Source organism: Mirounga leonina, unplaced genomic scaffold (assembly GCF_011800145.1).
Source record: "Mirounga leonina isolate KUSES-001 unplaced genomic scaffold, KU_Mleo_1.0 Mir_153, whole genome shotgun sequence".
Lineage (NCBI taxonomy): Eukaryota > Metazoa > Chordata > Mammalia > Carnivora > Phocidae > Mirounga > Mirounga leonina.
In genome coordinates this window covers 16,851,402-16,873,337 of record NW_023270387.1, presented here as the reverse complement: position 1 = coordinate 16,873,337, position 21,936 = coordinate 16,851,402, and the positions used below count along the sequence as shown (strand labels likewise).

General features: G+C 39.8%; 1 long non-coding RNA gene across 1 annotated transcript; it reads left to right on the top strand.

The window, feature by feature from the left end:
- The first annotated feature begins 8,300 nt into the window (after window positions 1-8,300).
- Window positions 8,301-14,056, top strand: LOC118013328. The gene is made up of 2 exons (XR_004679991.1): window positions 8,301-8,404; window positions 12,694-14,056. It is a non-coding gene; the product is annotated as an uncharacterized LOC118013328 (long non-coding RNA).
- The last annotated feature ends 7,880 nt before the right edge of the window (window positions 14,057-21,936 follow it).

Genomic DNA, 21,936 nt, shown 5'->3' with positions numbered 1-21,936 from the left:
TAGCATGCTTTTAAAAGTATTATAGATTTAATACAGACTTATTTTAAAAATTTGAAAATATAAAGCAAAAGGAAGAAAAAGCAAAAGGAAGAATATGAAGCCATCTGTAATCTTAACATTTAGGAATAGCTACTGTTAAAAATTTGGTACATCTTGGGGTGCCTGGATGCCTCAGTCAGTTGAGCATTCCACTCTTAATTTTGGCTCAGGTCATGATCTCGGGATCCTGGGATCGAGCCCCATGTCAGGCTCCCTGCTCAGTGGGGAGTCTGCTTGTCTCCCTCTCCCTCTGCCCCTCCCCCTGCTCTCTCTCAAATATAAATAGATAAATCTTTCTTTAATTTTATTTATTTTTAAAGATTTTATTTATTTGAGTGAAAGAGTATGAGCTGGGAGAGGGCAGAGGCAGAGAGAGAAGCAGACTCCCTGCTGAGCAGGGAGCCTGATGTGAGACTCGATTCCAGGACCCTGAGATCGTGACCTGAGCCGAAGGCAGATGCTTAACAGACTGAACCACCCAGGTGCCGTGGTAAATCTTTTTTTAAAAATTGGTACATCTTGTAGTCTTTTAAAGTACTCACATTAAAATATAAATTTTATGTAGTTTATACAGACCTTATTTTCCAAATGAAACATAATGTGAATTTTCAAGTGGCAAAATACCCTTCACAAACTTTATTTTAATGACTGCATGGTCATTTACACAACCATTAAATATTTTTATACATCTTATTATGTCATTTCCTCATTTCTCGCAGGTTTAAGTACAAACTTGGCAATGCCTCCAAGACTATTATTAAACTTTGCCTTGCCCCCATCTCATGCTTTCCTCCTTCACATTCTAGACTAGCTGTACTTAGTTTCCATGTATCATATTCTGTCTCATCTCCTGGACTCTATATATTTGTGTCATTCTAAGACATTTTTATTCTTTTTCCTCCTCATTCCCTCTCTCCACTTCTCCCACTCCTTTTTTCTAGTTAACACCTACCAATCTTTGATGGAGAGTGTGTGGATAGAAAACTAGAGGGAGGTCTAAGACTAAGTCCTTGACACCTCACTTATAAAAGCAGAGAACCAGGAGAAGGATGAAGAAAAAAAAGAATGAGAACTGGCCAAAGAGGAAAACCAGGAGAATACAGTATCACAGAAAGTAAGCAAGGAAAAGAAATGTCAAAATGTATAGGCCAACAGAACAGAGTCCATAAATAGACCCATGTCATATATTGCATATATTGTCAATTGATTTTGACAAAAGAAATAAGGTAACTAAATGAGGGACAAAAATAGTCTTTTCAACAAAGAGGGCTGGAACAACCAGATATCCATATAGAAAGGAAGAACTTTAAACTTTACCTCACACCGTATACAAAATTAACTCAAAATAAATCATGTACCAAAATGTAAGGACTAAACTACAAAATTTCTAGATGAAAACATAAAATATAATCTTTGAGATTTTGGAGTAGGCAAATAATTCTTAGGACATAAAAGCATGAATCATAAGAAAAAATTTCATGAAATGAACATCAGAATTAAAATATTCTCAAACACCATTAAGAAAATGAAAAGACAAGTCATAAAGTGGGGGAAAATGTATGAATGTGTGATTTATTTAGAATATAAAGAACACTTGCATCTCAGTAAGACAAACAGCCCATAAAAAAATAAGCCAAAGCTTTGAACACTTTATAAAAAAGATATGCAAATAGTTAATGAGCACACGAGATGTTCAGCATCATTAGTCATCAGGGAAATGTAAGTTATAACTACAAGATACCACAAAACATCTATTAGACCAATTAAAATTTTAAAAAGTGACCATGACAAGTGTTGGTGAGGTGTGGAGTAACTGGAACTCTCATCATTGCTAGTGAGAATGTAAAATGGTACAACCACTTTGGAAATAGCTTGGTATTTCTTATAAATTAAAATATGCCCTTATTTTATGACCCAGCAATTCCATCCTAAGTATTTATTCAATATATGTCCACACAAATACTGATACATGAATGTTCATGACAACTTTATTTGTAAAAGCCCCAGACCAGAAACATCCCAAATGTCTATCAACAGGTAGATAAACAAATTGTAGCTTGTCTATACAATCTCCATATTACTCACTAATAAAAAGGAATGAGCCACTAATACATGCAGTAACAGATAAATCTCAAAAATATACTGAGCAAAATAAGTCAAAACAAGAATACATCATGTATGATTCCATTAATATGAAGCTCTAAGAAAAATCTAAAATACAGTAACAGCATTATCAGTTGTTGTTTAGGGTCAGGATGATTGTGGGGATGGATTGGAATGGGCACAAGGGTCCCTTTTGTGGTAGTGGTTGGTACAGAGATGAATATATTTGTCAAAATTCATCAAATTGTACACTTAGCATGTGTACATTTTATTGGAAATTACACATCAATAAACTTGAGTTTAAAAAATTGTTTCAATTGCTCTTGAGACTTTAGGTAAATCAAGGACAGAGAAGGGGCTTTGGAAATGGCAATATTAGAAGTCATGGGTAATGTCATTAAGAAGACTTTCAGTGAAGGGGGGTGAGGACCAAAACCTGATTGAAGTGGGTTTATTTTGTTTAATATTGTTTTTTAATTTCAATATAGTTAATGTACAGTGTTATATTAGTTTCAGGTGTACAATATAGTCATTCAATTCTGTACATTTCTCAGTACTATTTAATCCCATCACCTGTATCACTTATCTCCCCCCCACCCCGTAACCATCTGTTCTCTCTTGTTAAGTCTGTTTCTTGGTTTGTCTCTTTTTCCCCCCCTTTGCTCATTTGTTTTGTTTCTTAAATTCCACATATACATGAAATCATATGGTATTTGTCTTTCCTGACTTATTTCACTTAGCATTATTCGCTCTAGCTCCATCCACTTCTTTATCCGTTCATCTGTCGATAGACATTTGGGCTGCTTCCATAATTTACCTATTGTAAATAATGCTGAAATAAACATAGGGGTGCGTGTATCCCTTTGAATTAATGTTTTTGTATTCTTTGGGTAAGTACCCAGTAGTGCGATAATTGGATCGTAGGGTAGTTCTATTTTTAACTTTTTGAGGAACCCCCATACTGTGTTCCAGACTGCCTGCACCAGTTTGCATTTCCACCACCAGTGTAAGAGGGTTCCTTTTTCTCCACATCCTTGCCATCACCTGTTGTTTCTTGTGTTGTTGACTTTAGCCATTCTGACAGGTGGGAGGTGACAGCTCATTGTACTTTTAATTGCATTTCCCTGATGATGAGTGATGTTGAGCATCTTTTCATGTGCCTGTGGGCCATCTGTCTGCCTTCTTTGGAGAAATGTCTGTTCATGTCTTCTGCCCATTTTTTAATTGGATTAGTTGTTGTTTGGGTGTTAAGTTGTATTAACTCTTTATATTTCTTGGGTACTAACCCTTTGTGGGATATGTCATTTGCAAATCTCTCCTCCCACTCAGTAGGTTGCCTTTTAGTTGATTGTTTCCTTCACTGTGCAGAAGCTTTTTATTTTGATACAGTTCCAGCAGATTATTTTTGCTTGTTTCCCTTGTCTCAGGAGACCTCTAGAAAAATGTTATGGCCAATGCCAGAGAAATTACTGCGTGTGCTCTCTTCTAGGATTTTTATGTTTCAGGTCTCACATTTAGATCCCTAATCCATTTTGAGTTTTTGTGTATGGTATAAGAAAGTGGTCTAGTTTCATTCTTTTGTATGTAGCTGTCCAGTTTTCCCAACAACATTTGTTGAAGAGAACTGTCCCATTGCATATTCTTGCCTCCTTTGTTGTATAGTTTCAGATCTCACACTGAGGTCCTCAGTCTATCTTGAGGGTTTTTTTGTGTGTGCATGGTGTAAGAAAGTGGTCCAGTTTCATTCCTTTGCATGTAGCTGTCCAGTTACCCAGCACCATTTGCTGAAGAGGCTTTTTCCCTTTGTATATTCTTGCCTCCTTTGTTGTAGATTAATTACCATGTAATTGTGGGTTTATTTTTGGGCTCTCTATTCTGTTCCATTGATCTATGGGTCTATTTTTGTGTTAGTACCATACTGTTTTGGATTACTAAAGTTTTGTAGTATATCTTGAAACCTGGAATTGTGATACCTCCAGTTTTGTTTTTCTTTTTCAAGATTGCTTTGGCTATTCAGGGTCTTTTGTGGTCCCATACAAATTCTAGGATTGTTTGTTCTAGTTCTGTGAAAAATGCTGTTGGTATTTTGCTAGGGATTGCATTATATCTGTAGATTGCTATAGGTAGCATGGACAAGTTAATATTTTTTCTCCCAATCCATGGGCATGGAATATCTTTCCATTTGTTACCTTCCGTTTCTTTCACCAGTATTTTATAGTTTTCAGACCAAAGGTCTTTCACCTCTTTGGTTAAGTTTATTCCTAGGTATCTTACTGTGTTTTGGAGCAATTGAAAATGGGATTGCTTTCTTAATTCCACTTTCTGCTGCTTCATTATTAGTGTGCAGGAATACAACAGATGTCTGTATATTGATTTTGTATCCTGCAACTTTACTGAATTCATTTATCAGTTCTAGTAGTTTTTTTGGTGGAGTCTTTAGGGTTTTTTATATATAGTATGTCATCTGCAAATAGTGAAAAGTTTTACTTCTTCCTTACCAATTTGGATGCCATTTATTTCTTTTTGTTGTCTGATGGTTGTGGCTAGGACTTCAGGTAATAGGTTGAATAAAATTAGAGTGGCCATCCTTGTCTAGTTCCTGACCTTAGAGGAAAGGCTGTCAGTTTTTCCGCATTGTTAGATGTGAGGTTTTCCATATAAGGCCTTTATTCAGACCTACTTTGTTGAGGGTTTTTATCATGAATGGATGTTATATTTTGTCAAATGCCTTTTCTACATCTACTGAAAGGATCAAATGTTGATTGACTTGCGAATATTGGACCATTCTTGCAGGCCAAGAATCTCTCTTGATTGTAGTGAGTGATTTTTTTTTTTTTTAATGTGTTGTTGGATTCGATTTGCTAGTATTTTGTTGAGGATTTCTGCATCTGTGTTCATCAGAGATATTGGCCTGTAGTTATTTTTTTGTGGTGTCTTTATCTGGTTTTGGTATCAGGGTGTTACTGGCCTCATAGAATTAATTTGGAAGTGTTCCTTCCTCTTCTATTTTTTGCAATAGTTTGAGACAAGTAGGTATTAACTCTTTTTTAAATGTTTGGTAGAATTCGCTTGTGAAGCCACCTGGTCCTAGACTTTTGTTTGTAGGGAGTTTTTGATTACAGATTCAATTTCATTGCTGGTTATCAGTCTGTTCAAATTTTCTATTTCTTCCTGTTTCAGTTTTAGTAGGTTATATGTCTCTGGGAATTTATCTGTTTCTTCTAGGTTGTCCAATTTGTTGGCATATGGTTTTTCATGATCTTCTCTTAGAATCCTTTGTATTTCCGTGGTGTTGGTTTTTTCTCCTCTCTCATCTGTGATTTTGGGCCTTTTTTCTTTTGATGAGTCTGGCTAGCGGTTTATCAATTTTGTTGATCTTTTCAAAGAAAAAGCTCCTGGTTTAATTGTTCTTTTGTTTTTTGTTTCTATATCATTTATTTCTGCTGTAATCTTTATTATTTCCTTCCTTCTACTGGTTTGGGGCTTTGTTTGTTCCTTTTTACCTCCCTTAGGTGTAAGGTTAGGTTGTTTGAGATTTTTCTTCTTGACGTAGGCCTGTATTACTATAAAATTCCTCTTAGAAAAGATTTTGTTGCATCCCAGAGATTTTGGACCATTGTATTTTCATCTCCATTTGTCTCCACATATTTTTTTTATTCCTCTTTTTTTGGTTGACCCATTCATTGTTTAATAGCATGTTATTTAACATTCATATATTTGTGCTCTTTCCAGACTTTTTTCTTGTGGTTGATTTCTAGTTTTACACCATTGTGATCAGAAAAGATGCATGGAGGACTTCAGCCTTTGAATTTGTTGAGACTTATTTTGTGGTCTCACCTGTGAACTCTTCTGGAGAATGTTTTATGTGCACTTAAAAAGAATGTGTCTTCTGCTGTTTTGGGATGGGATGTTCTGAATATATCTGTTAGATCCATCTGGTCCAGTGTGTCATTCAAAGTCATTGTTTCCTTGTTGATTTTGTTTGGAAGATTTATCCACTGATACATGTGAAGTGTTACAGCCCCCTGCTTTATTCTGTCAATATCAATTACCTTGGTACTAACTGCTTTATGGATTTGGATGCTCCCATGTCCATGTTGTGTGTGTAAATATTTACAATTGACATATCTTCTTGTTCTATTGCTCCCTTTGATTATGCAGTGTCCCTTATCTCTTGTTAGTCTTTTTTTTTTTTTTTTTTTGTCTGATCTATTTCTATGCTGGCTTTCTTCTCACTTCCATTTGCATGATAAGTGCTTTACATCCCTTCACTTGTAATCTGCATGTGTCTTTAGGTCTGAAATTATAGATGGGTCTTGCTTTTTTATCCATTCCATCATCCTATGTCTTTTGATTGGAGCCATTTAGTCCATTTACAGAAAAAATGGCATTTAAAATAACATAATGTAGCCATTCTGGAAAACAGATTCTCCTCACTCTTGGGGTTTGCTATATATCTAGGGTTTTTCTGAATTATGTAGTCTAATCTTTGTGTGGCTGAATTCTCTGATTAGCTTAGTGGTGAGCCAATAATTGGACACAGATTTCCTTAGATGCCTAGAACCATTGTCTTCCAGTCTTTGCAGAAGGGCTCTGTATGGGGGCAGGTCTTCAACATCCTGCCAAGCTGTTTACAACTCTGTTTTAGCTTTTACTTTCTGCTTGAGTGGAGCCTCAAGGGTACCCAGAAGTGAGGTCCTAGGACTCTCCCAGCTCTTTGCTGAGCATGTGCATGGTGCTGGCCTTCACACAACTTTATGCATCCATATTGCCTTCTAGAGTCCTAGGAACAGGTCACAGCATTTCAGAGACTGTCAATAGATATCTTATTCATTTTTCTTTTATCCCCCTGATTTTTGGTTATCCTATTGTGTTTTGAACAAACAGCTCCTTTCTGCATCTCTAGTAATTGCCAGGCTGCTGGCTTTAGCTGTGATTGTGGGCTCCTGGTTTTCATGGGCACCATAGAGTTGGAGGAGGGGGTGGTGGTGGAATGGGAATAGGGCAAGTTAAAATGCCACAAGGCTTACTGTTCTTGCCAAGATTTGGCCATTTTTTCTTGAAATGTTTCCCGATTGCTTGGCAGTTTCTGCCAGTGTTCTCATGGCTTTTAGAGAGAACTTTTAGATGTCCTGACTGCCGTTTTTAGTAATATCACCTGTGTCATCTTAAGTTTATTTTTTAAAACTGAAAATATATTGTCCAATAGGTTTTAAATAAGAGGTCTATTTATACTGAAAAGAACAGTGATGTAGTCTTCTAATAGTCAAATTTTTGTTTATTTGACAGAGACACAGCGAGAGAGGGAACACAAGCAGGGGGAGTGGGAGAAGCAGGCTTCCTGCCGATCAGGGAGCCCGATGCGGGGCTCGGTTCCAGGACCCTGGGACCATGACCTGAGCTGAAGGCAGACGCTTAATGACTGAGCCACCCAGGTGCCCCGTAATAGTCAAATGTTTTATTGTGGAAAGAGATGTTGGGAACAAGGCAATGAGGGAAGGATGAATTTTACATCCTGATTCTGTAAGTGCTCTACCTGGTTAGGAGGTACATGTAAATATCAGCTTGGAGGGAGGGTTATGTATTAAATGAAGTGGAAATATCCATATTCCTCAAGATTTATTAATAAATTGGGAATGTTATTAGGAATTAAGGTGGTCTCTGGCTATGTTAAACATGGAGGAATATTTTACTCTGGAAAATTCAACCTCCCTAAGCGCTTGAAAAAGTAAAAGGGCTTTCTTTTTTCCAACAAATCACAAGTTAGAACAAAATCTCTCATACAGTGTCTCTTTAAGATTCTAAACTATCAGGCATTTAATCTTAATGGTGTGACCCAGTACACCTTTTTATCGGGCTGGTAGATAATAAGCACTGAAATGCAATGTCTACCCTCTAAAGCAGTGGTTAGTTCTGAGCCTTTTGCTGCCATGACATGCTTGATAAATGATGCTCTTATGTGGGAAACACTCTCAAGGGCACATTCATATTTTGACAAACATCTCCCAAATTTGGAAGTCATGCACTGTGATAATTTGTAATCATCAGAACAGTTAACTGCCCATCTGTAGTGGTGCCTCTTTGTGATCAATTGCAGAGATGAACTTGGGCTGTAGGGCAGGACCATTCTCAGTAATGCCTTTCTCTTGTGTCCCGGAATTCATGGTTCTGTATATATAATTTCAGCACTTTGGGCTCCAAAGACTTCAAGAAGATGACACCTACTCACCACACTCTTGCCTAGAAGACAATCAAATATTTGGTAGGTTTTAGATTATTTTGAAATATGAAAGTTAACCACAAGCATGGAGTCTAAAATTCAGTTCTGTCTTTTTGTATTTACTATTCAAGAACTAAGACAAGTTTCTGGTGAAGCATGACCCTTTGTATAAGCAGATGTTGAAAGGGGAATTCTTGTTTTCCATGCTTGAGCAGCAAGAACGGTAATAGAAGTTCCTGTGAATGGTTTTCATTTCTGTTCCTTTTAAAGTGTAATTAGAATGACAGTCTATCATGTAGGTTACAATATTTGCTGGTAAACAACTTATTCACATGTTTCTTCTGAAATGATAAGTGATTAAAATGCATGAGACCATTTTCTGGAATGAATCATTCAAGCATCCTTTCTGATGGTGGGAACTGAATTAGAAAAGTGAGAGCTTATACAACTTAAAAAACACCATATGAAGATACTTAAGTATATTTATGTAAGAGGATTTTTCCCCACCTCAAACATTTGCTAACACCAATAATTTGTTTTATGTAGCATCCATTTTGAAAAATAAAAGCCATTTCCTGACCAGTGCCTCATGGCCCTTGGTGTTGCATTGTATCCTGGGCTTTCTCCTACCTTTTCCTGATTTTTAATTTAGGTGGAAAAAAGAATGGAGGGTGAAGGATTTGGGAACTGTGGAGAAGGGAATTCTAATAGCTCGTGTGTACTGAGAATATTGCATGAAAAGTGATGATTCCCTTTCTGCTTGGCAATGCAACTGAGCCTAGCTGACCTCCAGGTGTCTACCATACAATATCTACTCTGTGGAGGGAAAGCACCTTACCACAGAATGACCAGACTGTGTATCTTTACTGTGTAATAGATCAATGTTTTTAATTCCAAGGCCTCACAATATAAAAGTCTTACCCCTCTCAGATTGCAATGATTCCCAAGAGGAATGCACATTACATCCTTTGCAAATTTCTACCAGTCAAGAGGTCAGTCTTTTGTATAGTCTATATTATAAAAGAAAAAGATAAAATTATACATTTGGAAAACAAAAGTCATCTTAAATATGCTTTTATTCTATAAACAGTGCCCCTTCCCCAAAATGACAAAATGCATTGGGGGATGATGTCTTATTATCCATGGATGAGAATTACTGCTACAAATGAGTGGTCCCCAGATTCACTGGGGGTGGGCAGAACCTGTTAAACTTTACTAATAGTGAAAGTTAACACTGATACCAATCAGTTGAGAGTAAGTCAACACCTACCTGTGACATACTGAACCTGAGTGTTTTGAGGAAAGAAAGGGAATTTGAGTGTGGAAGGTTTAACAGTGGTACTTTCCTTCATTTGCTACTTTTTATCACATTGTAACTTAGGCAATTTACACTAATTTAAGTGGAATTTATAAGCCTAAGCACAACACAATAATTAGATTAAAATTAAGCATCTTTAATATGAAAATACCTGTACCATTAAGTTTTAGAGCCATGGAGTATTTAATGAAAAAAACTTAGGATCAAGCTAAAGCGGTTCTTAAAAACTTATGTTAGAAAAAAACAAAGCATTAGCTAAGCCTACACTTTGAGGAGTTAGGAAAAATAACAAAGAATGTAATAAGAACAAGCCAAAGCTAATAAAATAGAACACAAATACAATTAGAAAAGCTTTACAAAATGTTGATTATTTGAAACAATTGACAAAACTGCCAAGATGGATTTAAAAAAGTAGTCTAATAAACCTCAGGAATGAAAAGATTGCTGCAGATGCAGACATTTAAAAAGATAATCCACTTAATGCCAATATTTATTTGAGAGAGAGCACAAGCAGGGGGAGTGACAGGGAGAGGAAGAAGCAGGCTCCCCACTGAGCAGGGAGCCCGATGCGGGGCTCCATCCCAGGACCCTGGGATCATGAGCTGAAGGCAGATGCTTAACAACAGAGCCATCCAGGCACCCCTAATGGCAATATTTAAAATTTAAATATGATGGAAAAATCTCTAGAAAAGTAACTGCTAGAAGTCAGTTCTATTAAAAGTAAAAATAGAGAACCAAAATAGTAAAAACTATTAAGGGAATTGAAACGATAGTTAAAAATTATAGAGTCTATAAAACAAAGGAAAATTTCTAATCTTCTAAAAATAATTGCAGAGAATTTTTTAAAATAGGAACTATTCTGGAATTCATGAAGATAGCATAATTTTGGTATACAATTCCAGTGAGGACAGTGTAAGAAAACGTATAGGCCGTTATAAACTTAGCAATAGTGTTCAAAAAGATTAATATTTCACAAGCAAGTTTTATGTATCCAAGGAATGCAAAATTGGCATAATACTAGGAAATGCACAATAAGGAGAAAACCCATATAGAATTCTATAGATGGGAAAGCATTTGAGAAAATTCAACATCCAGATGTAAAACATAGTAAAAATAAGGGACCTTCCATAAACTAATAAAGAATATTCACAATGGAGACAAAGTTTTCATTTGTATCAGCAACAAGACAAAAGCACCTGCCATCACTCCTATTAAGAGTGTCCTTGATATCCTACCTAACAGTAAAATAAGAAAAAAGGACTGGAATGAAAAAAATTTTAATAGACAAAAGGCAATCGTATTTCAACATAGCACCAGTTAGAAGATCTATTTATCGGAGGGGTAGACGAACCGTGAGAGACGATGGACTCTGAAAAACAAACAGGGCTCTAGAGGGGAGGGGTGTGGGAGGATGGGTTAGCCTGGTGGTGGGTATTGAGGAGGGCACATTCTGCATGGAGCACTGGGTGTTATGCACAAACAATGAATCATGGAACACTTCATCTAGAACTAATGATGTAATGTATGGGGATTAACATAAGAATAAAAAAAACCCCTACTATATATGCTAACATATAATAGGCTTTTGATTTTAATAAAGTATTTAAAAATTAAAAAAAAAGATCTATTTAGAAACAAATACTGCTTACATTAAAAAAATTAGGAATTTTTTTTTTTGAAGGTAAGAACCTCAGGAGGGGAACGAAAAGTACATTATTTGGAAAGATTTAAAACCTAAATAGAACATACTATGTTCCTGGCTAGGAAATCTCATAAAGATAGCAGTTTTCAAATGGATCTTTGGATTCAGTGCAAGTCCAATCAAAAACCCAACAGAAATTTCCCAAAACACCACAACAAACCTAAGTTTTGTTTGTATGAATGCCACACCTGTTATGGAACAGCAAATGCCAAAGAATGGCCAAGACACTCTTGATAGAAACTGTTAGGGAACAAGAAGTCCTGTCCCCTTCAGGGTTCCAGGGTGGACTAAGAATCAAAATGGACATGAGACAGATTAACAGGAAAAAAAAAAAAAAATTTAATAGTGTCCATATGGGGGAACCTACCCAGACATGGAAAGCCCAGAGACAGGCAAAATGGGGTGAACAGGTCATTTGAACTAAGGAGAAAAGGGTAGGGGGTCTGGGATTTCGGGGGAAAGGATTGTACTTCACAGGGTGATGAGAGAATTGTTTGGTAATTAGATGTTTACCCTGCCATACAGATGGCTCACTCGGATAAAATTAATCTCTGCCAGTAACTCTTGTTCTGGGGAAGACTACCAATTTAGACTCTTACATGTAGTTAAGGGAGGAGCAAAAATTTCTCCTGATCTCATAGGGTCTTGATTGCCTTCAGCTCGGAATAACATTTATGCCAAAGTGGTTCATTTTGGGGCAGCCTGCCCTGGGCCCCTACAGTTACCTTCTTTGAAACTTCCATGAATTTTTAGACACAAAAGTTGAGCTGGTGCAGATATACCGAGGTAACTGCCACATCAGCATAACCCAGAAAATCATAGCGGCCACACTGAAAACGGTAGGAAGGGCGGAGGTACCGTCAGCAACCAAACTAATCTGCAAGGCTAACCGCCAATGGGAGGGACACCACAAGCAAGGAGAGGAACAGACCCACAACCAGGCACCCCAGACAGAGGGGTATCTACATGGGAAGACAAGTCCTCGTTTGGCTTTAAAAACCAGAGGGGCTTAACTTTGTGGGTGCTTAATAAGTGGGGCTTAACATCGGGAACCTTAAAAATCAGTGGGTCCAACTCAGGGCTGGAAAGCAATAGGAAATGAAGTCCCCACCCTTAAAGAGAACAGCATAACAAACTACCACCCCCAGATACAGCATAGAAGCAGCAGTTTGAAAAGAGACGAGGGTCTATGGGGAAGGAGTTGTATTCACTCATCTCAGAACTGGTGGTGAAGGGGCAGGGATCTTTAGGAGACATCTCAAGAGCAAAGAGCTGATGGTGTCTCTTCTCTCCCCTGCCCCCTGCCCCCAGCCTAGATACACAGACGCCAGCGGGAACCAGTGTGGAACGCTCGCCACCTAGCTTTTGCTAACAGCATGCCTTGCTCCTGAGTTCTCCTGAAGACTGTCCCATCCAACCTGCCTCACTCCAAAGGCCTCCCTCCAAAGCGATACCACAAGGGCCTCATTGCACAAACAGCCTCAACAGGGGTCAGCGCCACCCCGACGTGACTCTTGCCCTGGGGAGAGGAGGAGATACCCACACACACACACAGCAGTTCAATGGCAGCCCCAGCAAGGGGCGGCAGGCAGACGTCAGACTGCCTGCCCCCCCCCCCACCAACAGAAACCTCATAGGGTGGGGGCAGCACAAAGAGAACCCAGTAGTTCAGGGTCACTGCAGCCACCATAGAAGACTGGGGACAGACATCTGCTCTGACTCCTGACCTTGCCCACCAATGAAAGCCTCTTGGGGACAACAGAGGGAGAGAACCCTGTAGTTCAGCGCAGCCACAGTTCCAGCAAGTGGGCTGAAGGCAAGCATCTGGTCTGACCTAACTCAAGCCCAGAGTGGCCCCAGACTGGCACCTTAACAGCACAGGGACCAAACCCTGATGACAACAACTGGCCTAAAGGCAAATGTGGCTCAAGCACAACAGTAGGGTGCATGCAACACACATAGGAGACACCCCTGGAACATCAGGTTCTAGTGAGGAGGGGACTGCACTACGGGGCATTTCAGGATCTCTTCATAAGGCCACTACTTTCAAGATCAGGAGACAGAGCTTACTTTAATACATAGAAGCAGAATTAGGAATTATGCCCCAAATGAAACAAGACAAAAAAGACAATTTAATGTAATTGTCATAAAGATACTCACTGGACTTAAGCTTGAAAGATCTCCATGTGACCTTCAACAAAAATAGAATATATAAAAAAGAGGAGTGCCTGGGTGGCTCAGTCAGTTAAGCGTCTGCCTTCGGCTCAGGTCATGATCCCAGGGTCCTGGGATCGAGCCCCACGTCGGGCTTCTTGCTCAGCAGGGGGCGAAGAGTTCTGAAACTAAAAATACACTAGAGTGAATAAGTAGACTAGAGGAAGCAGAAAAACAGACAAGAAGCTAGAAGACCGTAATGGAGAGGAACCAAGCTGAACAGGAAAAAAAACAAAAAATAGGTTAAGAGAACTCAGCAACATCATGTGTAATAACATTCACATTCTAGGGATCCCAGAAGGAGAAGAGAGAAAAGGGGGCAGAAATTTTGATTAGGAAAGTTTTCAGATACTTAATCTGGGGAAGTATCTAAAACTTTCCAAAATCTAGGTCCAGGAGGCACAGAGAGCCACCAAAAAGAAAAAAAAAAAAAAAAAAATCAAGGAGGTCCACACCAACACACATAATTAAAATGGCAAAAAGTAGTGAGAAATTTAAAAGCAGCAAGAGAAAAAACAATTACATACATACAAGGGAACCTCCAGAAAGCTGTGAGCAGATTTTTCAGCAGCAGCTTTGCAGTCCAGAGGGGAGTGGGATGGTATGTTCAAAGTGCTGAAAGAAAAACCTGCAGCCAAGAATACTCTATCCAGCAAGACTATCATTCAGAATACAAGGAGAAATAGAGTTTTTCAGACAAATAAAAGCAAAAGGAGTGCATGGCCACTAAACCAGCCCAACAAGAAACACTAAAGGGAATTCTTTGAGTGGGAATGAAAGGCCATAATCAGGTATAAGAAAATTAGGGAAGGAAACAATTTCTCAGGCACATGAAAACATAAAGTAGATTAACCAGTGTATAAAACCAGTATAGAGATTAAAGCACAAAAGCAGTAAAATCAATTAGATCTATAAAATAGTAAATAAAGGGACTCACAAAAGAATGTAAAGTATGACATCATATACATAAACGTGTGGGGGTGGGGAGAGTAAAAGTTAACTTGTCCATGCTACCCATAGCAATCTACAGATACAATGCAATCCCTAGCAAAATACCAACAGCATTTTTCACAGAACTAGAACAATCCTAAAATTTGCATGGAACCACAAAAGATCCTGAATAGCCAAAGCAATCTTGAAAAAAACTGGAGGTATCACAATTCCAGATTTCAAGATATACTACAAAACTATAGTAATCAAAAACAGTATGGTACTAACACAAAAATAGACCCATAGATCAATGGAATAGAATAGAGAGCCCAAAAATAAACCCACAATTACATGGTTAATTAATCTACAACAAAGGAGGCAAGAATATACAATGAGAAAAAGCCTCTTCAACAAATGGTGCTGGGAAACCTGGACAGCTACATGCAAAGGAATGAAACTGGATCTTATACACCACACACACACACACACACACACACACACACACACACACACACACACAAAACCTCAAAATGGATTGCGGACCTGTGTGAGATCTGAAATTATACAACAAAGGAGGCAAGAATATGCAATGGGACAGTTCTCTTCAACAAATGTTGTTGGGAAAACTGGACAGCTACATACAAAAGAATGAAACTAGACCACTTTCTTATACCATACACAAAAACTCAAAATGGATTAGGGATCTAAATGTGAGACCTGAAGCCTAAAAATCCTAGAAGAGAATACATGCAGCAGTTTCTCTGCCAGTGGCCATAATATTTTTCTACAGGTCTTCTGAGGCAAGGGAAACAAAAGCAAAAATAATCTGTTGCAACTACATCAAAATAAAAAGCTTCTGCACAGTGAAGGAAACAATCAACTAAAAGGCAACCTACTAAGTGGGAGGAGAGATTTGCAAATGACATATCCCACAAAGGGTTAGTACCCAAGAAATATAAAGAGTTAATACAACTTAACACCCAAACAACAACTAATCCAATTAAAAAATGGGCAGAAGACATGAACAGACATTTCTCCAAAGAAGGCAGACAGATGGCCCACAGGCACATGAAAAGATGCTCATCACTCATCATCAGGGAAATGCGATTAAAAGTACAATGAGCTGTCACCTCCCACCTGTCAGAATGGCTAAAGTCAACAACACAAGAAACAACAGGTGATGGCAAGGATGTGGAGAAAAAGGAACCCTCTTGCACTGGTGGTGGAAATGCAAACTGGTCCAGCCAGTCTGGAACACAGTATGGGGGGTTCCTCAAAGAGTTAAAAATAGAATATCCTAAGATCCAGTAATCGCACTACTGGGTATTTACCCACAGAAAACAAAAACACTAAATCAAAAAGATACAAGCATCCCTAGGTTTATTGCAGCATTATTTATGATAGCCAAGATGTGGAAGCAGCCCAAATGTCCTTCCATAGATAAAGATGTGGTATAAATACAGAATGGAATATTACTCTGCCATAAAAAAGAAATTTTGACATTTGCAACATAGAAATATAATTATATCCTCTAGATCCATCTGAGTGAAATAAGTCAGAGAAAGGCCTATCATAGGATTTCACTCATAAATGGAATTTCAGAAATAAGAGAAACCAAAAAACATTGAACTATAGAGAACTGATGGTTATCAGAAGGGATGTGGGTGGGGATATGGGTGAAATAGGTGATGGGGGTTAAAAGTACACTTACTGAGCACTGAGTAATGTATAGAATTTTTGAATCATTGTATTGTACACTTGAATACTTTGTTACATTTAGATTAAAAATAAAGATGTAATTTTCTTTAAAAATTGAGCTGGTAGTTTCACTGAATTGGTCTCTTGGTCATCCTGACAATAATTAGTCTCTTGGTCATCCTGACAATAGTCAAACTCACTTTAGGAGGCAGTAAAGCAGGAGGCATTTCTATGGTTTATACATGAGCTGCTGTTGTGATTTCTCTGAAGTTTACATCAAGTCATTTATACTTCGTTCACAGGCCTTCAGGAAAAAGGGCAGTTTTAATTCTCAAGTTATTCCAAGTCAGCAAGTTGAAAGAAAAATAAAAATATTAGTTTGGAAAGTTATAGCCAGACATTTGAGGATACTAGAAGAAATCAGGATCCAGTCCAGTTTATAATGGATAGCATTAAAATCTAATACCTACAAAGATGTAATCACCTGCATTTTTAAAAATGAAAGAGTAAATTAACACTGGTTTGTGTGCAAAATTAGTTTAAAAACAAACTTGGCCTGAATATTTATGTAAGTGTAGCAGGAATACTGTTGGGTTAGGTGGATCTGAGATCTGGTCTGCCTCCGACTCCTCCCCCGAGATTGCCTTTATGCTGAGAATGGGATTCCTCATCAGACACAGAGAGGTCCGGCTCCTTTTTTAAACCCCGCTTTTCTGGAACTTTTCATAAGGTACCTCTAGACTGAACTTCTAACAGCATCTCATGGCCTGAAACCAAGCTAAATACTTGACATCAGACTTTGCCTACAATACCTATGGATTTGAGTAAATTCATCTCTTTGAGGTTTCTGCAACTGCCAGGAAGGGACCTTCTTTACTCACCTGGTAAGGCTGCTGGGAACTCTGTAATGAAAGTATCAGGCTGAGATTTCCAAGGGGCTTCACTTGCTCCATAAAGTCAATCTTAGTTTTTTTTTTTTAAAGCTGTCTGGTCATAAATGAATCTATGTATGTCTCTTGCAAATATTAAATTCCAGTCAAAGCCATATTTCCAGTTGTGTCCTAAGGAAAACATACTCTTATTGAACTTATGCAAATAAATATTGCCATAAAAATCTAAGAAAACCGAGAGACTGAATTCTCAAGGGTTCAGTTAGGGAGAAAAGATCAATGTTTCAATTTGTTCAAGGGTATATTTTATCAAATTGCTGTAAGTTAGCTTAAGAGAAAAAAGTTCACTTAAATCTGGAGAAAAAGATTGCTGGGAAGATGGCAGTGTAGGAGGACCCTAAGGTCACCTCGTTCCATGGATACAACTACTTAACTCTCACATTAGTGTAAATAACACAGAAATGACCTGAAGGCTGGGAGAACAGACTCTACAATTAAATATAGAGAAGCCACATTAAAGAAGGTATGAAGGGTGGGGTGCCTGGGTGGCTCAGCCATTAAGCATCTGTCTTCAGCTCAGGTCATGATCCCAGGGTCCTGGGATCGAGCCCCGCATCGGGCTCCCTGCTCAGCGGGAAGCCTGCTTCTCCCTCTCCCTCCCCCCGCTTGTGTTCCCTCTCTCGCTGTCTCTGTCAAATAAATAAATAAAAATTCTTAAAAAAAAAAAAAAAGGTATGAAGGATGGAGTCCTGGTGGGTTGCTAAAGGGACCATGGGCCATCTATGGGAGGGAGGGACCCATAGGCGCAGACAAGGGAGAGAAACAGACTATCACACTGAGGGGAGCCCACATGGGGAAGACAAATCACCATAACATTTGGTTTTGAAAACCAGAGGGATCAAATTCTGTGAGTTCTTACAACCAGCATGACTGAAGACCTGGAACTTAAAAAATGAGCAGGCTGAGTTCTGGGAGAGTCCAGAGGGTGATAGGAAGCTGAGTTCCTACCCTTAAAGAGACAGTACAACAAACAGCCCTGGGAGATACAGCATAGAAGCAGTTTTTGAAAATGCCTGAGACATTTGGGAGGGACTGTATTCATTTTGGAGCAGGTCCCAGAGGAGAGGGATGGCTAAAAGAATTCTCCAGGAACAAAGTTGCTGGCAGGTGCCATCTCCCTTCCCCATGCCACATCCAGCATAAATGTGCTGTCACCTGTGGGAACCACAGCAGTGTCAACATTTACTACCTAACTTGCTTACACCAAGCCCCATCCCCTACCCTTTGGCAGATCTGTCCTTTCCAGTCACACCGGTCTCAGTCCCAGTGCTACGGGTCCCCTCCCCCAGGACACTGGGGCAATCCCTGCCAACACCCCATGCATTTCGTGGGGCCTCGGTCCTGACAGCAGGCCCTGCAGAAACTGGAGGTGCACCCTGTGAAAATTGCACACCACACCCACACACACTTTGCCAATATGCCCAGGCTGGTCCTCACCCTTTCTGTGGCAGGTCTCATTGTGCAAGCAGGACCAGCACACCACACTGCAGCTGGGGACCAAACACAGCCCAAAAGTCAGAGAGCACTCATGCAGATGAGGGGACTGATAGAAAAAAAGGGCCAGGACACAACAGCAAGGCACAAATAATATAAACAGCAGACAGCCCCCAAAGTGCCAGGTTCTGAGGACCAGGGAACATTGCACTGCAGGGCACTGTGGGACCTCTTCTTCATAAAGCCATTATTTTCAGGAGCAGGAAACGTAGCCGACTTCCTTAGCACACAGACTTAGACAAGAGGAGACAGAGGAATAGGTCCTAAATGAAAGAACAAGATAAAGCCACAACAAGAGACCGAAGTGAAATGGGTATAAGAAATATGCCTGATAGAGAATATACAATAATGATTATAAAGATATGTACTGGACTTGAGAAAAGAGTACAGGACACCAGTGAGACCCTTAAAAGAGATAAAAATAACCAACCAGAGATGAACACAATAAATGAAATTAAAACCCCACTAGATGGAAGTGTGCCTGGGTGCCTCAGTAGGTTAAACGTCCAACTCAACCTCAGCTCAGGTCTTAATCTTGGGTCAGGAGTTCAAGCCCTATGTTGAGCTCCATGCTGGGCATGGAGCCTACTTAAAAAACAACAACAACAAAAATCCCACACTAGAAGGAATAAATAGCAGGCTAGAGGAAGCAGAGGAACCAATTAGTGCCCTGGAAGACAGAGTACTGAAAAGTAATAAAGCTGAGCAGATGAGAGAAAAAAAAATTTATGAATAGGAGAACAGCTTTAGGGAACTCAGCAACTGCATCAAGCATTTTAACATTTGCATTGTAGGGATCCCAGAAGGAGAAGAGAGAAAAGGGGGAAGGGGGCAGGAAATTTGAAGTAATAGCTGAAAACTTCCTTAATCTGGGGAAGGAAACATATCCAGATCCAGGAGGCACAGAATTCGCCCAACAAAATCAACCCAGGGAGGTCTACACCAAGACACGTAATTAAAATAGCAAAGAGTAGTGATAAAGAGAATTTTAAAAGCAGCAAGAGAAAAGACGACCTTTACATACAAGGGGAACCCCATCCCCCCAACCCCTTGCCTGAGGCTGTGAGATTTTTCAGCATAAACTTTGCAGGCCAGAAAGGAATGGGATGATCTATTCAAATTGTTGAAAGAAAGGAAAAAAAACTGCAGCCAAGAATACTCTATCCAGCAATGCTATCATTCAGAATGGAAAGATAGTCACTCAAACAAAAGGTACAGATCATGACCACTAAACCAGCCCTACAAAAAACATTAAAGGGGACTTGGAGTGGAAAGGAAAGACCACAACTAAGAGCAAGAAAAGTAGGAAACACAAAAGCAGTAAAAATAAGTATATCTGTACAAATCAGTCAAAGGACTCACAAAATTACAGTATAGAACCACATACCTAAAATGTGGGGTTTGGAGGTAGGAAGAAAAGAACGGGTTCAAACTTAACCATCAACTTAATATAGACTGCTATATGCAGAAGATGTTATATACAAATCTAATGGTGACCACAAATCAAAAAAACAGTAATAGAGGTGCCAAGAATAAAGAAAAAGGATTCCAAGCATATCACTAAAAACAGCCAGCAAATCATGAAAGAGGAGAGCAAGAAAAAGAAAGGGTCAGAGAAAAACTATAAAACCCACCACAAATAGGGGAAAGATGGTGGAGTAGGGGACCCTATTTCAACTGGTCCCTGGAATTGAGCTGGATATCTACCAGACCACTCTGAGCACCCACGAAATCAGCATGAAATGTAAGAAGATCTGGATCTCTACAAACAGAATACTGCAGGTGGTTGGTTTTGAGGTAGGAAGTGGAGAGCCGTGATTCTGCGGGCAGATATCGGAGGATAAACGGCAGCGGGAGGGAGCCTGGCCGTGGGGATCCTACACCACCGGTGAGTGACAGCCTCGCGAGCTGGGGACGGGGCACAGACTCGCAGACCAGTAGTGGCGAGGAAGGGACTGTAGGGCAGCCCCCCAGGGCAGAAACCTGGAGCGGCGGGGTCGTGTGCGTGCGTGAACTGGGAGCGGCTGGCGGTTTTAGAAGCACAAAGGGCAGAGACGTGCCCCGACCTGGAGGCAGGACTGGGAGCGCTGCGGAGGGGCGCATAACCCAGGCCGCTGCAGTTTATAGCAGCATGGACAGAAACGGAGACAGTGTGGCCTGGAGAGCTCACTGAAGAACAGACTGCGGTCTCTCTGCTCTGAGGCAGAGGGTTGGAAACGGTCTCTTCTGCTCTGACTCACGGAAGAGACGTGGAAAGCCGCCAGAGAACAAAAGCCCCAAAAACTGATTCCTGCTGAGCCCATCCCCCGCCACAGGGGCACAGGGCAACTCCATCCCAACAGGGTTGCCTGAGTAACAGCGCGGCAGGCCCCTCCCGCAGAAGACAGGCTGGGAAAACAAGAGGCCAGCAACCCTAAGGTCCCAAGAAAACAGGTGCATCTTGCTTGGGTTCTGGTCAATAATTTGGACTCTGTGCATTCCCTCAAACACCCATCAACAGAATGACTAGGAGGAGGAGCCCCCAAAATAGAAAAGACTCAGAGATTATGACTTATGCTGCAAATTTACAAATGGATGCAGATATAACCAAGATGTCAGAGATGGAATTCAGGCTAGCAATTGTGAAGACAATAGCTAGAATGGAGAAATCAATTAATGGCAACAGAGTCTCTAAGGGCAGAAATAAAAGGTGAATTGGCAGAACTTAAAAATGCTATCAGTGAGATCCAATCCAATCTAGATAATCTAACAGCTAGGGTAACTGAGGCAGAAGAGCCAATAAGCAACCTGGAAGACAATATAATAGATAAAAAGGGAAAAGAGGAGGCCGGGGAAAAACAACTCAGAATCCATGAAAATAGAATCAGAGAAATAAGTGACACCATGAAGCGTTCCAATGTCAGAATAATTGGAATCCCAGAGGGAGTGGAGAGAGAGAGAGGACTAGAAGGTGTATTTGAGTAAACTGTAGCTGAGAACTTCCATAAACTGGGGAATGAAACAAACATTCCAGTCCTAGAGGCAGAGAGGACCCCTCCTAAGATCAAGGCAAACAGGCCAAAACCCCGGCATGTGATAGTAAAACTCGCAAGTCTTAGAACCAAGGAAACCACCTTAAGGGCAGTTAGGGGGAAGAGATTCCTTACGTACAGAGGGAGGAACATCAGAATAACGTCAGACCTATCCACAGAGACCTGGCAAGCCAGAAGGGCCTGGCAAGACCTATTCAGGGTAATAAACCAGAAGAACATGCAGCCAAGAATACTTT